General features: G+C 43.2%; 35 non-coding genes across 35 annotated transcripts; all 35 read right to left on the bottom strand.

Moving 5' to 3' along the window:
- Positions 1–1007: 1007 nt before the first annotated feature.
- Positions 1008–1079, bottom strand: TRNAT-UGU (transfer RNA threonine (anticodon UGU)). The gene has a single exon. It is a non-coding gene; the product is annotated as a tRNA-Thr (tRNA).
- Positions 1080–1712: 633 nt separating this feature from the next.
- On the bottom strand, positions 1713–1784 carry TRNAT-CGU (transfer RNA threonine (anticodon CGU)). The gene has a single exon. It is a non-coding gene; the product is annotated as a tRNA-Thr (tRNA).
- Positions 1785–1852: 68 nt separating this feature from the next.
- TRNAT-UGU (transfer RNA threonine (anticodon UGU)) lies at positions 1853–1924 on the bottom strand. Its single transcript has one exon. It is a non-coding gene; the product is annotated as a tRNA-Thr (tRNA).
- Positions 1925–1993: 69 nt separating this feature from the next.
- Positions 1994–2065, bottom strand: TRNAT-UGU (transfer RNA threonine (anticodon UGU)). Its single transcript has one exon. It is a non-coding gene; the product is annotated as a tRNA-Thr (tRNA).
- A 208-nt stretch (positions 2066–2273) lies between these two features.
- On the bottom strand, positions 2274–2345 carry TRNAT-CGU (transfer RNA threonine (anticodon CGU)). The gene has a single exon. It is a non-coding gene; the product is annotated as a tRNA-Thr (tRNA).
- A 211-nt stretch (positions 2346–2556) lies between these two features.
- Positions 2557–2628, bottom strand: TRNAT-UGU (transfer RNA threonine (anticodon UGU)). The gene has a single exon. It is a non-coding gene; the product is annotated as a tRNA-Thr (tRNA).
- A 69-nt stretch (positions 2629–2697) lies between these two features.
- On the bottom strand, positions 2698–2769 carry TRNAT-CGU (transfer RNA threonine (anticodon CGU)). Its single transcript has one exon. It is a non-coding gene; the product is annotated as a tRNA-Thr (tRNA).
- Positions 2770–3764: 995 nt separating this feature from the next.
- TRNAT-CGU (transfer RNA threonine (anticodon CGU)) lies at positions 3765–3836 on the bottom strand. The gene has a single exon. It is a non-coding gene; the product is annotated as a tRNA-Thr (tRNA).
- A 1753-nt stretch (positions 3837–5589) lies between these two features.
- Positions 5590–5661, bottom strand: TRNAT-CGU (transfer RNA threonine (anticodon CGU)). The gene has a single exon. It is a non-coding gene; the product is annotated as a tRNA-Thr (tRNA).
- A 68-nt stretch (positions 5662–5729) lies between these two features.
- Positions 5730–5801, bottom strand: TRNAT-UGU (transfer RNA threonine (anticodon UGU)). The gene has a single exon. It is a non-coding gene; the product is annotated as a tRNA-Thr (tRNA).
- Positions 5802–6150: 349 nt separating this feature from the next.
- TRNAT-CGU (transfer RNA threonine (anticodon CGU)) lies at positions 6151–6222 on the bottom strand. Its single transcript has one exon. It is a non-coding gene; the product is annotated as a tRNA-Thr (tRNA).
- A 351-nt stretch (positions 6223–6573) lies between these two features.
- On the bottom strand, positions 6574–6645 carry TRNAT-UGU (transfer RNA threonine (anticodon UGU)). The gene has a single exon. It is a non-coding gene; the product is annotated as a tRNA-Thr (tRNA).
- A 491-nt stretch (positions 6646–7136) lies between these two features.
- Positions 7137–7208, bottom strand: TRNAT-CGU (transfer RNA threonine (anticodon CGU)). Its single transcript has one exon. It is a non-coding gene; the product is annotated as a tRNA-Thr (tRNA).
- Positions 7209–7277: 69 nt separating this feature from the next.
- On the bottom strand, positions 7278–7349 carry TRNAT-UGU (transfer RNA threonine (anticodon UGU)). The gene has a single exon. It is a non-coding gene; the product is annotated as a tRNA-Thr (tRNA).
- A 209-nt stretch (positions 7350–7558) lies between these two features.
- Positions 7559–7630, bottom strand: TRNAT-CGU (transfer RNA threonine (anticodon UGU)). Its single transcript has one exon. It is a non-coding gene; the product is annotated as a tRNA-Thr (tRNA).
- A 491-nt stretch (positions 7631–8121) lies between these two features.
- Positions 8122–8193, bottom strand: TRNAT-UGU (transfer RNA threonine (anticodon UGU)). Its single transcript has one exon. It is a non-coding gene; the product is annotated as a tRNA-Thr (tRNA).
- Positions 8194–8401: 208 nt separating this feature from the next.
- On the bottom strand, positions 8402–8473 carry TRNAT-CGU (transfer RNA threonine (anticodon CGU)). The gene has a single exon. It is a non-coding gene; the product is annotated as a tRNA-Thr (tRNA).
- Positions 8474–8824: 351 nt separating this feature from the next.
- On the bottom strand, positions 8825–8896 carry TRNAT-UGU (transfer RNA threonine (anticodon CGU)). Its single transcript has one exon. It is a non-coding gene; the product is annotated as a tRNA-Thr (tRNA).
- Positions 8897–8965: 69 nt separating this feature from the next.
- On the bottom strand, positions 8966–9037 carry TRNAT-CGU (transfer RNA threonine (anticodon UGU)). Its single transcript has one exon. It is a non-coding gene; the product is annotated as a tRNA-Thr (tRNA).
- Positions 9038–9284: 247 nt separating this feature from the next.
- TRNAT-CGU (transfer RNA threonine (anticodon CGU)) lies at positions 9285–9356 on the bottom strand. Its single transcript has one exon. It is a non-coding gene; the product is annotated as a tRNA-Thr (tRNA).
- A 69-nt stretch (positions 9357–9425) lies between these two features.
- On the bottom strand, positions 9426–9497 carry TRNAT-UGU (transfer RNA threonine (anticodon UGU)). Its single transcript has one exon. It is a non-coding gene; the product is annotated as a tRNA-Thr (tRNA).
- Positions 9498–9567: 70 nt separating this feature from the next.
- On the bottom strand, positions 9568–9639 carry TRNAT-UGU (transfer RNA threonine (anticodon UGU)). The gene has a single exon. It is a non-coding gene; the product is annotated as a tRNA-Thr (tRNA).
- A 488-nt stretch (positions 9640–10127) lies between these two features.
- TRNAT-CGU (transfer RNA threonine (anticodon CGU)) lies at positions 10128–10199 on the bottom strand. The gene has a single exon. It is a non-coding gene; the product is annotated as a tRNA-Thr (tRNA).
- Positions 10200–10854: 655 nt separating this feature from the next.
- On the bottom strand, positions 10855–10926 carry TRNAT-CGU (transfer RNA threonine (anticodon CGU)). Its single transcript has one exon. It is a non-coding gene; the product is annotated as a tRNA-Thr (tRNA).
- Positions 10927–10995: 69 nt separating this feature from the next.
- TRNAT-UGU (transfer RNA threonine (anticodon CGU)) lies at positions 10996–11067 on the bottom strand. The gene has a single exon. It is a non-coding gene; the product is annotated as a tRNA-Thr (tRNA).
- A 1318-nt stretch (positions 11068–12385) lies between these two features.
- Positions 12386–12457, bottom strand: TRNAT-UGU (transfer RNA threonine (anticodon UGU)). The gene has a single exon. It is a non-coding gene; the product is annotated as a tRNA-Thr (tRNA).
- Positions 12458–12526: 69 nt separating this feature from the next.
- On the bottom strand, positions 12527–12598 carry TRNAT-CGU (transfer RNA threonine (anticodon UGU)). The gene has a single exon. It is a non-coding gene; the product is annotated as a tRNA-Thr (tRNA).
- Positions 12599–13089: 491 nt separating this feature from the next.
- Positions 13090–13161, bottom strand: TRNAT-CGU (transfer RNA threonine (anticodon CGU)). The gene has a single exon. It is a non-coding gene; the product is annotated as a tRNA-Thr (tRNA).
- A 69-nt stretch (positions 13162–13230) lies between these two features.
- On the bottom strand, positions 13231–13302 carry TRNAT-UGU (transfer RNA threonine (anticodon UGU)). The gene has a single exon. It is a non-coding gene; the product is annotated as a tRNA-Thr (tRNA).
- A 492-nt stretch (positions 13303–13794) lies between these two features.
- Positions 13795–13866, bottom strand: TRNAT-CGU (transfer RNA threonine (anticodon CGU)). The gene has a single exon. It is a non-coding gene; the product is annotated as a tRNA-Thr (tRNA).
- A 432-nt stretch (positions 13867–14298) lies between these two features.
- On the bottom strand, positions 14299–14370 carry TRNAT-CGU (transfer RNA threonine (anticodon CGU)). The gene has a single exon. It is a non-coding gene; the product is annotated as a tRNA-Thr (tRNA).
- A 69-nt stretch (positions 14371–14439) lies between these two features.
- On the bottom strand, positions 14440–14511 carry TRNAT-UGU (transfer RNA threonine (anticodon UGU)). The gene has a single exon. It is a non-coding gene; the product is annotated as a tRNA-Thr (tRNA).
- Positions 14512–15424: 913 nt separating this feature from the next.
- Positions 15425–15496, bottom strand: TRNAT-CGU (transfer RNA threonine (anticodon CGU)). The gene has a single exon. It is a non-coding gene; the product is annotated as a tRNA-Thr (tRNA).
- Positions 15497–15846: 350 nt separating this feature from the next.
- On the bottom strand, positions 15847–15918 carry TRNAT-UGU (transfer RNA threonine (anticodon CGU)). Its single transcript has one exon. It is a non-coding gene; the product is annotated as a tRNA-Thr (tRNA).
- Positions 15919–15987: 69 nt separating this feature from the next.
- On the bottom strand, positions 15988–16059 carry TRNAT-UGU (transfer RNA threonine (anticodon UGU)). The gene has a single exon. It is a non-coding gene; the product is annotated as a tRNA-Thr (tRNA).
- Between the last annotated feature and the right edge of the window lie 28 nt (positions 16060–16087).

The following is a 16087-nucleotide window of genomic DNA, read 5'->3' as shown; positions in this document are numbered from 1 at the left end:
TGTATTCTGTGAGGTTTGAACCCACGACCCCTGGTTTACGAGACTGGTGCGCTATCGCTGAGCTAGGAAGGGTGGTTACTGCATACTGTTGCAAGCTTTTATCAAATTATAAGTTATCATCTCATGAAATATAAAATCACGTGCCTTCTGTGAGGATTGAACTTACGACCCCTGGTTTAAAGACCAGTGCTCTACCACTGAGCGAAGAAGGCTCGTTGACGCGCACCGTAGCTGCCACTTATCAACAAATAAGTTATCATCATAAGAAATATTAAGACACTTGCTTTCTGTGGGGTTTGATCCAACGACCCCTGGTTTACGAGACCACTGCTCTACCACTGAACTAAGAAGGCTGGTTAACGCGCACTGTTGCAAGCATTTATCAACTGATAAGTTATCATCAGAAGAAATATTAAATCAATGTATTCTGTGAGCTGCCAGAAATCACGTGCCTTCTGTGAGGTTTGAACCCACAACCCCTGGTTTACACGACCAGTGTTCCAGCACTGAGCTAAGAAGGCGTGCTAACACGTGCAGTTGCTAGCATTTATCAAGTAATATGCTATCATCTGATGAAATATTGGAATAGTTGCCATCGGTGAGTATTGAACTCTCGACCCTGGTTTACAAGACCAGTCCTCCACCACTCAGCTAAGAAGGCTGGTTGACGCGTATTGTTGCAAGCATGTATCAACTAATAAGTCATCTGATGATATGTTAAAACACGTGCCTTCTGTGAGGATTGAACTCACGAATCCTGGTTTCAAGTCCAGTGCTCTATGACTGGAGTTCGAAGGTCGCTTAGCTCCGACTGTTGCGAGCATTTATCTTGTAAAATTCATCATCAGGTAAAGTACTGAAACGCTTGCCTTCTGTGAGGATCCAACTCACGACCCCTGGATTACGTGACCAGTGCCCTATCGCTGAGCTAAGAAGGCTGGCTACTGCCTACTGTTGCAAGCATTTATCAACTTATAAGTTATCATCGCATTAAAAATTAAATCACGTGCCTTCTGTGAGGATTGAACTCACGACCCCTGGTATACAAGATCAGTGCTCTACCACTCAGCTAAGAAGGCTGGTTAACGCGCGCTGTTGCAAGCATTTATCAACTAATAAGTTATCATCAGAAGAAATATTAAAACACTTGCCTTCTGTGATGTTTGAACTCACGACCCCTGGTTTACAGGACCAGTGCTTTACCACTGAACTAAGAAGGCTGGTTGGCGGGCACTTTTGCTAGTATTTATCAACTAATAAGTTATCATCAGAAGAAATATTAAAACACTTGCCTTCTGTGATGTTTGAACTCACGACCCCTGGTTTACAGGACCAGTGCTTTACCACTGAGCTAAGAACGCTGATTGCGCTGTACTGTTTGAAGCATTTATCACCCAATAATTTATCATCAAGTGAAATATTGAACAACTTGCCTTTCGTGGAGATTGACCTCACGACCCCTTATTTACAAGACATGTGCCCCAGCACTGACCTAAGAAGGCCTTCTAACTTGAGCAGTTGTGAGCATTTATCAAGAAATATGTTATCATCAGATGAAGTATTGAAACATTTGCTATCTGTGAGTATTGAACTCACTAACCCTGGTTTTCGAAACTAGTGCTCTGCCTCTGAGCTAAGAAGGCTGGTTAACGCGCACTGTTGCAAGCATTTATCAACTAATAAGTTATCATCCGAAGAAATATTAAAACACTTGCCTTCTGTGAGGTTTGAACCCACGACCCCTGGTTTACGATACCAGTGCTCTGCCTCTGAGCTAAGAAGGCTGGTTATGGCTTGCTGAATCAGCATTTATCAAATACTAAGTTATCATCACATGAAATATAAAAACAGATGCCTTATGTGAGGATTGAACTCACGATCCCTAGTTTACAAGACCAGTGCTCTACCACTGAGCTAAGAAGGCTGCTTGACCCGGACTGTTGCTGGCACTTATCAACAAATAAGTTATCATCAGAAGATATATTAACACACTAGCCTTCTGTGAGGTTTGAACTCACGACCCCCGGTTTACAAAACCAGTGCTCTACCCCTGAGCTAAGAAGACTGGTTGCGGTTCATTGTTGTAGCATTTATCAAATTCGAGGTTATCATCGCATGAAATATCGCAACACTCGCCTTTTGTGACGATTGAACTCACGACCCCTGATTTACCACACGAGTGCTCTGCTCTGAGCTAAGAAGGCTGGTTACGGGTTACTGTTGCAAGCATTTATGGAATTATAAGTTATCATCGCATGAAATATTAAATCACGTGCCTTCTGTGAGGATTGAACTCACGACCCCTGGGTTACGAGCCCAGTGCTCTACCGCTGAGCTAAGGAGGCTGGATACAGCGTACTGTTGCAAGCATTTATCAAATAATAAGTTATCATCGTATGAAATATTAAAACAGTTGGCTTCTGTGATGTTTGAACTCACGACCCCTGGTTTACAGGACCAGTGCTCTACCACTGAGCTAAGAAGGCTGGTTCCTGCACACTTGTTGCAAGCATTTATCAACTTATAAGTTATCATCGCAAGAAATATTAAATCACGTGCCTTCTGTGAGGATTGAACTCACGACCCCTGGTTTACAAGACCAGTGCTCTACCACTGAGTTAAGAAGGCTGGTTAACGCGCACTGTTGCAAGCATTTATCAACTAATAAGTTATCATCAGAAGAAATATTAAAACACTTGCCTTCTGTGAGGTTTGAACCCACGACCCCTGGTTTACGAGACCAGTGCTTTACCACTGAGCTAAGAACGCTGATTGCGCTGTACTGTTTGAAGCATTTATCACCTAATAATTTATCATCACGTGAAATATTGAACAACTTGCCTTTCGTGGAGATTGAACTCACGACCCCTTATTTGTCCGCCTCTGTGGTGTAGTGGTTAGCGTGATTAGCTGCCACCCCCGGAGGTCCGGGTTCGATTCCCGGCTCTGCCACGAAATTTGAAAAGTGGTACGAGGGCTGGAACGGGGTCCACTCAGCCTCGGGAGGTCAACTGAGTAGAGGTGGGTTCGATTCCCTCCTCAGCCATCCTGGAAGTAGTTTTCCGTGGTTTCCCACTTCTCCTCCAGGCAAATGCCGGGATGGTACCTAACTTAAGGCCACGGCCGCTTCCTTCCCTCTTCCTTGCCTATCCCTTCCAATCTTCCCATCCCTCCACAAGGCCCCTGTTCAGCATAGCAGGTGAGGCCGCCTGGGCGATGTACTGGTCATACTCCCCAGTTGTATCCCCCGACCAAGAGTCTGAAGCTCCAGGACACTGCCCTTGAGGCGGTAGAGGTGGGATCCCTCGCTAAGTCCGAGGGAAAAACCGACCCTGGAGGGTAAACAGATGATGATGATGATGATGATGACCCCTTATTTGCAAGACATGTGCCCCAGCACTGACCTAAGAAGGCCTTCTAACTTGCGCAGTTGCGAGCATTTATCAAGAAATATGTTATCATCAGATGAAATATTGAAACGCTTGCAATCTGTGAGGCTTGAACCCACGACCCCTGGTTTAGGAGACCGGTGCTCTGCCTCTGAACTAAGAAGGCTGGTTATGGCTTGCTGATGCAGCATTTATCAAATACTGAGTTATCATCACATGAAATATTAAAACAGATGCCTTATGTGAGGATTGAACTCACGACCCCTTATTTACAAGACATGTGCCCCAGCACTGAGCTAAGAAGGCCTGCTAACACGTGCAGTTGCGAGCATTTATCAAAAAATATGTTATCATCAGATGAAATATTGAAACGCATGCCTTCTGTGAGGATTGAACTCACGACCCCTGGTTTACGAGACCAGTGCTCTACCGCTGAGCTAAGAAGGCTGGTTACTGCGTACTGTTGCAAGTATTTATCAACTTATAAGTTATCATCTCATGAAATATTAAATCACGTGCCTTCTCTGAGGATTGAACTCACGACCCCAGGTTTACAAGACCAGTGCTCTACCACTGAGAAAAGAAGGCTGGTTAACGCCCACTGTTGCAAGCATTTATCAACTAATAAGTTATCATCAGAAGAAATATTAAATCAATGTATTCTGTGAGGTTTGAACCCACGACCCCTGGTTTACGAGACTGGTGCGCTATCGCTGAGCTAGGAAGGGTGGTTACTGCATACTGTTGCAAGCTTTTATCAAATTATAAGTTATCATCTCATGAAATATAAAATCACGTGCCTTCTGTGAGGATTGAACTTACGACCCCTGGTTTACAAGACCAGTGCTCTACCACTGAGAAAAGAAGGCTGGTTAACGCCCACTGTTGCAAGCATTTATCAACTAATAAGTTATCATCAGATGAAATATTAAATCAATGTATTCTGTGAGGTTTGATCCAACGACCCCTGGTTTACGAGACCAGTGCTCTACCACTGAACTAAGAAGGCTGGTTAACGCGCACTGTTGCAAGCATTTATCAACTAATAAGTTATCATCAGAAGAAATATTAAATCACTTGCCTTCTGTGAGGTTTGAACCCACAACCCCTGGTTTACAAGACCAGTGTTCCAGCACTGAGCTAAGAAGGCGTGCTAACACGTGCAGTTGCTAGCATTTATCAAGTAATATGCTATCATCTGATGAAATATTGGAATAGTTGCCATCGGTGAGTATTGAACTCTCGACCCTGGTTTACAAGACCAGTCCTCCACCACTCAGCTAAGAAGGCTGGTTGACGCGTATTGTTGCAAGCATGTATCAACTAATAAGTCATCTGATGATATGTTAAAACACGTGCCTTCTGTGAGGATTGAACTCACGAATCCTGGTTTCAAGTCCAGTGCTCTATGACTGCAGTTCGAAGGTCGCTTAGCTCCGACTGTTGCGAGCATTTATCTTGTAAAATTCATCATCAGGTAAAGTACTGAAACGCTTGCCTTCTGTGAGGATCCAACTCACGACCCCTGGATTACGTGACCAGTGCCCTATCGCTGAGCTAAGAAGGCTGGCTACTGCCTACTGTTGCAAGCATTTATCAACTAATAAGTTATCATCAGAAGAAATATTAAAACACTTGCCTTCTGTGATGTTTGAACTCACGACCCCTGGTTTACAGGACCAGTGCTTTACCACTGAACTAAGAAGGCTGGTTGGCGGGCACTTTTGCTAGTATTTATCAACTAATAAGTTATCATCAGAAGAAATATTAAAACACTTGCCTTCTGTGATGTTTGAACTCACGACCCCTGGTTTACAGGACCAGTGCTTTACCACTGAGCTAAGAACGCTGATTGCGCTGTACTGTTTGAAGCATTTTTCACCCAATAATTTATCATCAAGTGAAACATTGAACAACTTGCCTTTCGTGGAGATTGAACTCACGACCCCTTATTTACAAGACATGTGCCCCAGCACTGACCTAAGAAGGCCTTCTAACTTGAGCAGTTGTGAGCATTTATCAAGAAATATGTTATCATCAGATGAAGTATTGAAACATTTGCCATCTGTGAGTATTGAACTCACTAACCCTGGTTTACGAAACCAGTGCTCTGCCTCCGAGCTAAGAAGGCTGGTTAACGCGCACTGTTGCAAGCATTTATCAACTAATAAGTTATCATCCGAAGAAATATTAAAACACTTGCCTTCTGTGAGGTTTGAACCCACGACCCCTGGTTTACGAGACCAGTGCTCTGCCTCTGAGCTAAGAAGGCTGGTTATGGCTTGCTGAATCAGCATTTATCAAATACTAAGTTATCATCACATGAAATATAAAAACAGATGCCTCATGTGAGGATTGAACTCACGATCCCTAGTTTACAAGACCAGTGCTCTACCACTGAGCTAAGAAGGCTGCTTGCCCCAGACTGTTGCTGGCACTTATCAACAAATAAGTTATCATCAGAAGATATATTAACACACTAGCCTTCTGTGAGGTTTGAACTCACGACCCCCGGTTTACAAAACCAGTGCTCTACCCCTGAGCTAATAAGACTAGTTGCGGTTCATTGTTGTAGCATTTATCAAATTCGAGGTTATCATCGCATGAAATATCGCAACACTCGCCTTTTGTGACGATTGAACTCACGACCCCTGATTTACCACACGAGTGCTCTGCTCTGAGCTAAGAAGGCTGGTTACGGGTTACTGTTGCAAGCGTTTATGGAATTATAAGTTATCATCGCATGAAATATTAAATCACGTGCCTTCTGTGAGGATTGAACTCACGACCCCTGGTTTACGAGACCAGTGCTCTACCGCTGAGCTGAGGAGGCTGGTTGCGGCGTACTGTTGCAAGCATTTATCAAATGATAAGTTATCATCGTATTAAATATTAAAACAGTTGCCTTCTGTGATGTTTGAACTCACGACCCCTGGTTTACAGGACCAGTGCTCTACCACTGAGCTAAGAAGTCTGGTTACTGTATACTTGTTGCAAGCTTTTAACAACTTATAAGTTATCATCGCAAGAAATATTAATCACGTGCCTTCTGTGAGGATTGAACTGACGACCCCTTGTTTACAAGACCAGCGCTCTACCACTGAACTAAGAAGGCTGGCTAACGCGCACTGTTGCAAGCATTTATCAACTAATAAGTTATCATCAGAAGAAATATTAAATCACTTGCCTTCAGTGAGGTTTGAACCCACGACCCCTGGTGTACAAGACCAGTGTTCTACCACTGAGCTAAGAAGGCCGGTTAACGCGCACTGTTGCAAGCATTTATCAACTAACAAGTTATCATCAGAAGAAATATTAAAACACTTGCCTTCTGTGAGGTTTGAACCCACGACCCCTGCTTTACGAGACCAGTGCCTTGCCTCTGAGATAAGAAGGCTGGTTAACGCGCACTGTTGCAAGCATTTATCAACTAATAAGTTATCATCAGAAGAAATATTAAAACACTTGCTTTCTGTGAGGTTTGAACACGCGACCCCGGGTTTACAGGACCAGTGCTCTACCATTGAGCTAAGAACGCTGATTACCAGTACTGTTTGAAGCATTTATCAACTAATAATTTATCATCACGTGAAATATTGCACAACTTGCCTTTCGTGGAAATTGAACTCACGAACCCTTATTTACAAGACATGTGCCCCAGCACTGACCGAACAAGGCCTTCTAACATGAGCAGTTGCGAGCATTTATCAAGAAATATGTTATCATCAGCTGATATATTGAAACATTTGCCATCTGTGAGTATTGAACTCACTACCCCTGGTTTACGAGACCAGTGCTCTGCCTCTGAGCTAAGAAGGCTGGTTACGGATTACTGTTGCAAGCATTTATCAACTTATCAGTTATCATCGCAAGAAATATTAAATCACGTGCCTTCTGTGAGGATTGCACTCACGACCCCTGGTTTACAAGACCAGTGCTCTACCACTGAGCTAAGAAGGCTGGTTAACGCGCACTGTTGCAAGCATTTATCAACTAATAAGTTATCATCAGAAGAAATATTAAAACACTTGCCTTCTGTGAGGTTGAACCCACGACCCGTGGTTTACGAGACCAGTGCTCTGCCTCTGAGCTAAGAAGGCTGGTTAACGCGCACTGTTGCAAGCATTTATCAACTTATCAGTTATCATCGCATGAAATATTAAATCACGTGCCTTCTGTGAGGATTGAACTCACGACCCTTGGTTTACGAGACCAGTGCTCTACCGCTGAGCTAAGGAGGCTGGTTGCAGCGTACTGTTGCAAGCATTTATCAAATAATAGGTTATCATCGTATGAAATATTAAAACAGTTGCCTTCTGTGATGTTTGAACTCACGACCCCTGGTTTACAGGACCAGTGCTCTACCACGGAACTAAGAAGGCTGCTTGGCGGGCACTTTTGCTGGTATTTATCAACAAATGAGTTATTATCAGAAGAAATATTAAAACACTTAACTTCTCTGAGGTTTCAACTCACGTCCCCTGGTTTACGAGACCACTTCCCTACCACTGAGCTAAGAAGACTGGTTGCGGTTTGCTGTAGTAGCATTTATAAAATTGCAGGTTATCATCGCAAGAAATATTGAATCACGTGCCTTCTGTGAGGATTGAAATCACGACCTCCGGTTTACAAGACCAGTGCTCTACCACTGGCCTAAGAAGGCTGCTTGACCCGGACTGTTGCTGGCACTTATCAACAAATAAGTTATCATCAGAAGATATATTAACACACTAGCCTTCTGTGAGGTTTGAACTCACGACCCCCGGTTTACAAAACCAGTGCTCTACCCCTGAGCTAAGAAGACTGGTTGCGGTTCATTGTTGTAGCATTTATCAAATTCGAGGTTATCATCGCATGAAATACCGCAACACTCGCCTTTTGTGACGATTGAACTCACGACCCCTGATTTACCACACGAGTGCTCTGCTCCGAGCTAAGAAGGCTGGTTACGGGTTACTGTTGCAAGCGTTTATGGAATTATAAGTTATCATCGCATGAAATATTAAATCACGTGCCTTCTGTGAGGATTGAACTCACGACCCCTGGTTTACGAGACCAGTGCTCTACCGCTGAGCTGAGGAGGCTGGTTGCGGCGTACTGTTGCAAGCATTTATCAAGTGATAAGTTATCATCGTTTGAAATATTAAAACAGTTGCCTTCTGTGATGTTTGAACTCACGACCCCTGGTTTACAGGACCAGTGCTCTACCACTGAGCTAAGAAGTCTGGTTACTGCATACTTGTTGCAAGCTTTTAACAACTTATAAGTTATCATCGCAAGAAATATTAATCAGGTGCCTTCTGTGAGGATTGAACTGACGACCCCTTGTTTACAAGACCAGCGCTCTACCACTGAACTAAGAAGGCTGGTTAACGCGCACTGTTGCAAGCATTTATCAACTAATAAGTTATCATCAGAAGAAATATTAAATCACTTGCCTTCAGTGAGGTTTGAACCCACGACCCCTGGTGTACAAGACCAGTGTTCTACCACTGAGCTAAGAAGGCCGGTTAACGCGCACTGTTGCAAGCATTTATCAACTAACAAGTTACCATCAGAAGAAATATTAAAACACTTGCCTTCTGTGAGGTTTGAACCCACGACCCCTGGTTTACGAGACCAGTGCTCTGCCTCTGAGCTAAGAAGGCTGGTTAACGCGCACTGCTGCAAGCATTTATCAACTAATAAGTTGCGGTTTACTGTTGTAGCATTTATCAAATTCGAGGTTATCATCGCATGAAATATTGAAACACTCGCCTTTTGTGAGGATTGAACTCACGACCCCTGATTTACAACACGAGTGCTCTGCCTCTGAGCTAAGAAGGCTGGTTACGGGTTACTGTTGCAAGCATTTATGGAATTATAAGTTATCATCGCATGAAATATTAAATCACGTGCCTTCTGTGAGGATTGAACTCACGACCCCTGGTTTACGAGCCCAGTGCTCTACCGCTGAGCTTAGGAGGCTGGTCACAGCGCCTTGTTGCAAGCATTTATCAAATAATAAGTTATCATGGTATGAAATATTAAAACAGTTGCCCTCTGTGATGTTTGAACTCACGACCCCTGGTTTACAGGACCAGTGCTCTACCACTGAGCTAAGAAGGCTGGTTACTGCACGCTTGTTGCAAGCATTTATCAACTTATAAGTTATCATCGCAAGAAATATAAAATCACGTGCCTTCTGTGAGGATTGAACTCACGACCCCTGGTTTACAAGACCAGTGCTCTACCACTGAGCTAAGAAGGCTTGTTCACGCGCACCGTAGCTGCCACTTATCAACAAATAAGTTATTATCATAAGAAATATTAAGACACTTGCTTTCTGTGAGGTTTGATCCAACGACCCCTGGTTTACGAGACCAGTGTTCCAGCACTGAGCTAAGAAGGCGTGCTAACACGTGCAGTTGCTAGCATTTATCAAGTAATATGCTATCATCTGATGAAATATTGGAACAGTTGCCATCGGTGAGTATTGAACTCACGACCCTGGTTTACAAGACCAGTGCTCCACCACTCAGCTAAGAAGGCTGGTTGACGCGTATTGTTGCAAGCATGTATCAACTAATAAATCATCAGATGATATGTTAAAACACGTGCCTTCTGTGAGGATTGAACTCACGACCCCTTATTTACAAAACATGTGCCCCAGCACAGAGCTAAGAAGGCCAGCTAACACGTGCAGTTGCGAGCATTTATCAAAAAATATGTTATCATCAGATGAAATATTGAAACGCTTGCCTTCTGTGAGGATTGAACTCACGACCACTGGCTGACGAGACCAGTGCTCTACCGCTGAGCTAAGAAGACTGGTTACTGCATACTGTTGCAAGCATTTATCAACTTATAAGTTATCATCGCATGAAATATTAAACAACTTGCCTTCGGTGGAGATTGAACTCACGACCCCTTATTTACAAGACCAGTGCTCTACCACTGAGCTAAGAAGGCTGCTTGACCCGGTCTGTTGCTGGCACTTACGCTGATTGCGGTGCACTGTTTGAAGCATTTATCAACTAATAATTTTTCATCCCATGAAATATTAAACAACTTGCCTTCGGTGGAGATTGAACTCACGACCCCTTATTTACAAGACCAGTGTTCCAGCACTAAGAAGGCGTGCTAACTCGTGCAGTTGCGAGCATATATCACGTAATATGCTATCATCTGATGAAATATTGGAACAGTTGCCATCGGTGAGTATTGAACTCACGACCCTGGTTTACAAGACCAGTGCTCCTCCACTCAGCTAAGAAGGCTTGTTGACGCGTATTGTTGCAAGCATGTATCAACTAATAAGTCATCAGATGATATATTAAAACACGTGCCTTCTGTGAGGATTGAACTCACGAATCCTGGTTTCCCAGTCCAGTGCTCTATGACTGGAGTACGAAGGTCGCTTAGCTCCGGCTGTTGCGAGCATTTATCTTGTAAAATTCATCATCAGATGAAGTACTGAAACGCTTGCCTTCTGTGAGGATCCAACTCACGACCCCTGGTTTACGAGACCAGTGCTCTATCGCTGAGCTAAGAAGGCCGGCTACTGCATACTGTTGCAAGCATTTATCAACTTATAAGTTATCATCGCATGAAATATTAAATCACGTGCCTTCTGTGAGGATTGAACTCACGACACCTGGTATACAAGACCAGTGCTCTACCACTGAGCTAAGAAGGCTGGTTAACGCGCAATGTTGCAAGCATTTATCAACTAATAAGTTATCATCAGAAGAAATATTAAAACACTTGCCTTCTGAGAGGTTTGTCCCCACGACCCCTGGTTTACGAGACCAGTGCTCTGCCTCTGAGCTAAGAAGGCTGGTTACGGGTTACTGTTGCAAGCATTTATCAAATTATAAGTTATCATCGCATTAAATATTAAATAACCTGCCTTCTGTAAGGATAGAACACACGACCCGTGTTTTAGGAGACCAGTGCTCTACCGCTGAGCTAAGAAGGCTGGTTACAGCACACTGTTGCAAGCATTTATCAAAAAATAAGTTATCATCGTATGAAATATTAAAACAGTTGCCTCACGACACCTGGTTTACAGGACCAGTGCTTTACCACTGAACTAAGAAGGCTGGTTGGCGGGCAATTTTGCTAGTATTTATCAACCAATAAGTTATTATCAGAAGAAATATTAAAACACATACCTTCTCTGCGGTTTAAACTCACGTCCCCTGGTTTACGAGACCACTTCCCTACCAATGAGCTAAGAACGCTGATTGCGCTGTACTGTTTGAAGCATTTATCACCTAATAATTTATCATCACATGAAATATTGAACAACTTGCCTTTCGTGGAGATTGAACTCACGACCCCTTATTTACAAGACATGTGCCCCAGCACTGAGCTAAGAAGGCCTTCTAACAAAAGCAGTTGCGAGCATTTATCAAGAAATATGTTATCATCAGATGAAATATTGGAACAGTTGCCATCGGTGAGTATTGAACTCACGACCCTGGTTTACAAAACCAGTGCTCTACCCCTGAGCTAAGAAGACTGATTGCGGTTTACTGTTGTAGCATTTATCAAATTCGAGGTTATCATCGCATGAAATATTGAAACACTCGCCTTTCGTGAGGATTGTACTCACGACCCCTGATTTACAACACGAGTGCTCTGCCTCTGAGCTAAGAAGGCTGGTTACGGGTTACTGTTGCAAGCATTTATCAAATTATAAGTTATCATCGCATTAAATATTAAATAACCTGCCTTCTGTGAGGATTGAACGCACGACCCGTGTTTTAGGAGACCAGTGCTCTACCGCTGAGCTAAGAAGGCTGGCTGCAGCACACTGTTGCAAGCATTTATCAAAAAATAAGTTATCATCGTATGAAATATTAAAACAGGTGCCTTCTGTGAGGTTTGACACCACGATCCCTGGTTTACGAGACCGGTGCTCTGCCTCTGAACGAAGAAGGCTGGTTACGGCTTGCTGATGCAGCATTTATCAAATACTAAGTTATCATCACATGAAATATTAAAACAGATGCCTTATGTGAGGATTGAACTCACGATCCCTAGTTTACAAGACCAGTGCTCTACCACTGAGCTAAGAAGGCTGGTTACGGGTTACTGTTGCAAGCATTTATGGAATTATAAGTTATCATCGCATGAAATATTAAAGCACGTGCCTTCTGTGAGGATTGAACTCACGACCCCTGGTTTACGAGCCCAGTGCTCTACCGCTGAGCTAAGGAGGCTGGTTACAGCGCACTGTTGCAAGCATTTATCAAATAATAAGTTATCATCAGAAAAAATATTAAAACACTTGATTTCTGTGAGGTGTGATCCCACGACCCTTGGTTTACGAGACCAGTGCTCAGCCTCTGAGCTAAGAAGGCTGGTTAAGGCGCACTGTTGCAAGCATTTATCAACTAATAAGTTATCATCAGAAGAAATATTAAAACATTTGCTTTCTGTGAGGTTTGAACACACGACCCCTGGTTTACAGGACTAGTGCTCTACCATTGAGCTAAGAACGCTGATTACCAGTACTGTCTGAAGCATTTATCAACTAATAATTTATCATCCCGTGAAATATTGAACAACTTTCCTTCTGTGGAGATTGAACATACGACCCCTTATTTACAATACATGTGCCCCAGCACTGAGCTAGGAAGGCCTGCTAACACGTGCAGTTGCGAGCATTTATCAAAAAATATGTTATCATCAGATGAAATACTGAAACTCAGGCCTTCTGTGAGGATTGAACTCACGAACCCTGTTTTACGAGACCAGTGCTCTACCGCTGAGCTAAGAAGGCTGGCTACTGCATTCTGTTGCAAGCATTTATCAACTTATAAGTTATCATCTCATGAAATATTAAATCACGTGCCTTCTGTGAGGATTGAACTCACGACCCCTGGTTTACAAGACCAGTGCACTACCACTGAGCTAAGAAGGCTGGTTAACCCGCACTGTTGCAAGCATTTATCAACTAATAAGTTATCATCAGAAGAAATATTAAAACACTTGCCTGCTGTGATGTTTGAACTCACGACCCCTGGTTTACAGGACCGGTGCTTTACCACTAAACTAAGAAGGCTGGTTAACGCGCACTTTTGCTAGTATTTATCAACAAATAAGTTATTATCAGAAGAAATATTAAAACACTTACCTTCTCTGCGGTTTAAACTCACGTCCCCTGGTTTACAGGACCAGTGCTTTACCACTGAGCTAAGAACGCTGATCGCGCTGTACTGTTTGAAGCATTAATCACCTAATAATTTATCATCACGTGAAATATTGAACAACTTGCCTTTCGTGGAGATTGAACTCACGACCCCTTATTTACAAGACATGTGCCCCAGCACTGACCTAAGAAGGCCTTCTAACTTGAGCAGTTGCGAGCATTTATCAAGAAATATGTTATCATCAGATGAAGTATTGAAACATTTGCCATCTGTGAGTATTGAACTCACTACCCCTGGTTTACGAGACCAGTGCTCTGCCTCTGAGCTAAGAAGGCTGGTTGACCCGGTCTGTTGCTGGCACTTATCAACAAATAAGTTATCATCAGAAGAAATATTAACACACTTGCCTTCTGTGAGGTTGAACTCACGATCCCTAGTTTACAAGACCAGTGCTCTACCACTGAGCTAAGAAGACTGGTTGCGGTTTTCTGTTGTAGCATTTATCAAATTCGAGGTTATCATCGCATGAAATATTGAAACACTCGCCTTTTGTGAGGCTGGTTACGGGTTACTGTTGCAAGCATTTATGGAATTATAAGTTATCATCTCATGAAATATTAAATCGCGTGCCTTCTGTGCGGATTGAACTCACGAATCCTGGTTTACAAGACCAGTGCCCTATGACTGTAGTACGAAGGTCGCTTAGCTCCGACTGTTGCGAGCATTTATCTTGTAAAATTCATCATCAGATGAAGTACTGAAACGCTTGCCTTCTGTGAGGATCCAACGCACGACCCCTGGTTTACGAGACCAGTGCTCTATCGCTGAGCTAAGAAGGCCGGTTGCTGCGTACTGTTGCAAGCATTTATCAACTTATCAGTTATCATCGCAAGAAATATAAAATCACGTGCTTTCTGTGAGGATTGAACTCACGACCCTTGGTTTACAAGACCAGTGCTCCACCACTGAGCTAAGAAGGCTGGTTAACGCGCACTGTTGCAAGCATTTATCAACTAATAAGTTATCATCAGAAGAAATATTAAAACACTTGCCTTCTGTGAGGTTTGAACCCACGACCCCTGGTTTACGAGACCAGTGCTCTGCCTCATAGCTAAGAAGGCTGGATAACGCGCACTGTTGCAAGCTTTTACCAACTTATCAGTAATCATCGCAAGCAATATAAAATCACGTGTCTTCTGTGCGGATTGAACTCACGACCCCTGGTTTACAAGACCACTTCCCTACCACTGATCTAAGAACGCTGATTGCGCTGTCCTGTTTGAAGCGTTTATAAACTAATAATTTATCAACCCGTGAAATATTGAACAACTTGCCTTCTGTGGAGATTGAACTCACGACACCTTATTTACAAGACCAGTGCTCTACCACTGAGCTAAGAAGGCTGCTTGACCCGGTCTGTTGCTGGCACTTATCAACAAATAAGTTATCATCAGAAGAAATATTAACACACTTGCCTTCTGTGATGTTTGAATTCACGACCCCTGGTTTACAAGACCGGTGCTCTACCCCTGAGCTAAGAGGACTGGTTGCGGTATACTGTTGTAGCATTCATCAAATTGGAGGTCATCATCGCATGAAATATTAAATAACGTGCCTTCTGTGAGGATTGAACTCACGACCCCTGGTTTAAGAGACCAGTGCTCTGCCTCTGAACTAAGAAGGCTGGTTACGGCTTGCTGATGCAGCATTTATCAAATACTAAGTTATCATCACATGAAATATTAAAACAGATGCCTTATGTGGTGATTGAACTCACGATCCCTAGCTTACAAAACCAGTGCTCTACCACTGAGATAAGAAGGCTACTTGACCCGAACTGTGGCTGGCACTTATCAACAAATAAGTTATCATCAGAAGAAATATTAAAACACTTGCCTTCTGTGAGGTTTGAACCCACGACCCCTGGTTTACGAGACCAGTGCTCTGCCTCTGAGCCAAGAAGGCTGTTTACGGGTAACCGTTGCAAGCATTTATCAAATTATAAGGTATCATCGCATGAAATATTAAATCACTTTCCTTCTGTGAGGTTTGAACCCACGACCCCTGGTTTACAAGACCAGTGCTTTACCACTGAGCTAAGAAAACTGGTTAACTTGCACTGTTGCAAGCATTTATCAACTAATAAGTTATCATCAGAAGAAATATTAAAACACTTGCCTTCTATGAGGTTTGAACCCCCGACCCCTGGTTTACGACACCGGTGCTCTGCCTCTGAACTAAGAAGGCTGGTTACGGCTTGCTGATGCAGCATTTATCAAATACTAAGTTATCATCACATGAAATTTTAAAACAGGTGCCTTATGTGAGGATTGAACTCACGATCCCTAGCTTACAAGACCAGTGCTCTACCACTGAGCTAAGAAGGCTGCTTGACCCGGACTGTTGCTGGCACTTATCAACAAATAAGTTATCATCAGAAGTAATATCAACACACTAGCCTTCCGTGAGATTTGAACTCACGACCCCTGGTTTACAAGACCAGTGCTCTACCCCTGAGCTAAGAAGACTGGTTGCGGTTTACTGTTGTAGCATTTA

The sequence above is a fragment of the Anabrus simplex genome, chromosome 3 (assembly GCF_040414725.1).
Source record: "Anabrus simplex isolate iqAnaSimp1 chromosome 3, ASM4041472v1, whole genome shotgun sequence".
NCBI lineage: Eukaryota > Metazoa > Arthropoda > Insecta > Orthoptera > Tettigoniidae > Anabrus > Anabrus simplex.
The sequence above is the reverse complement of the archived record's forward strand: the minus strand, read 5'-3'. Positions and strand labels throughout refer to the sequence as shown.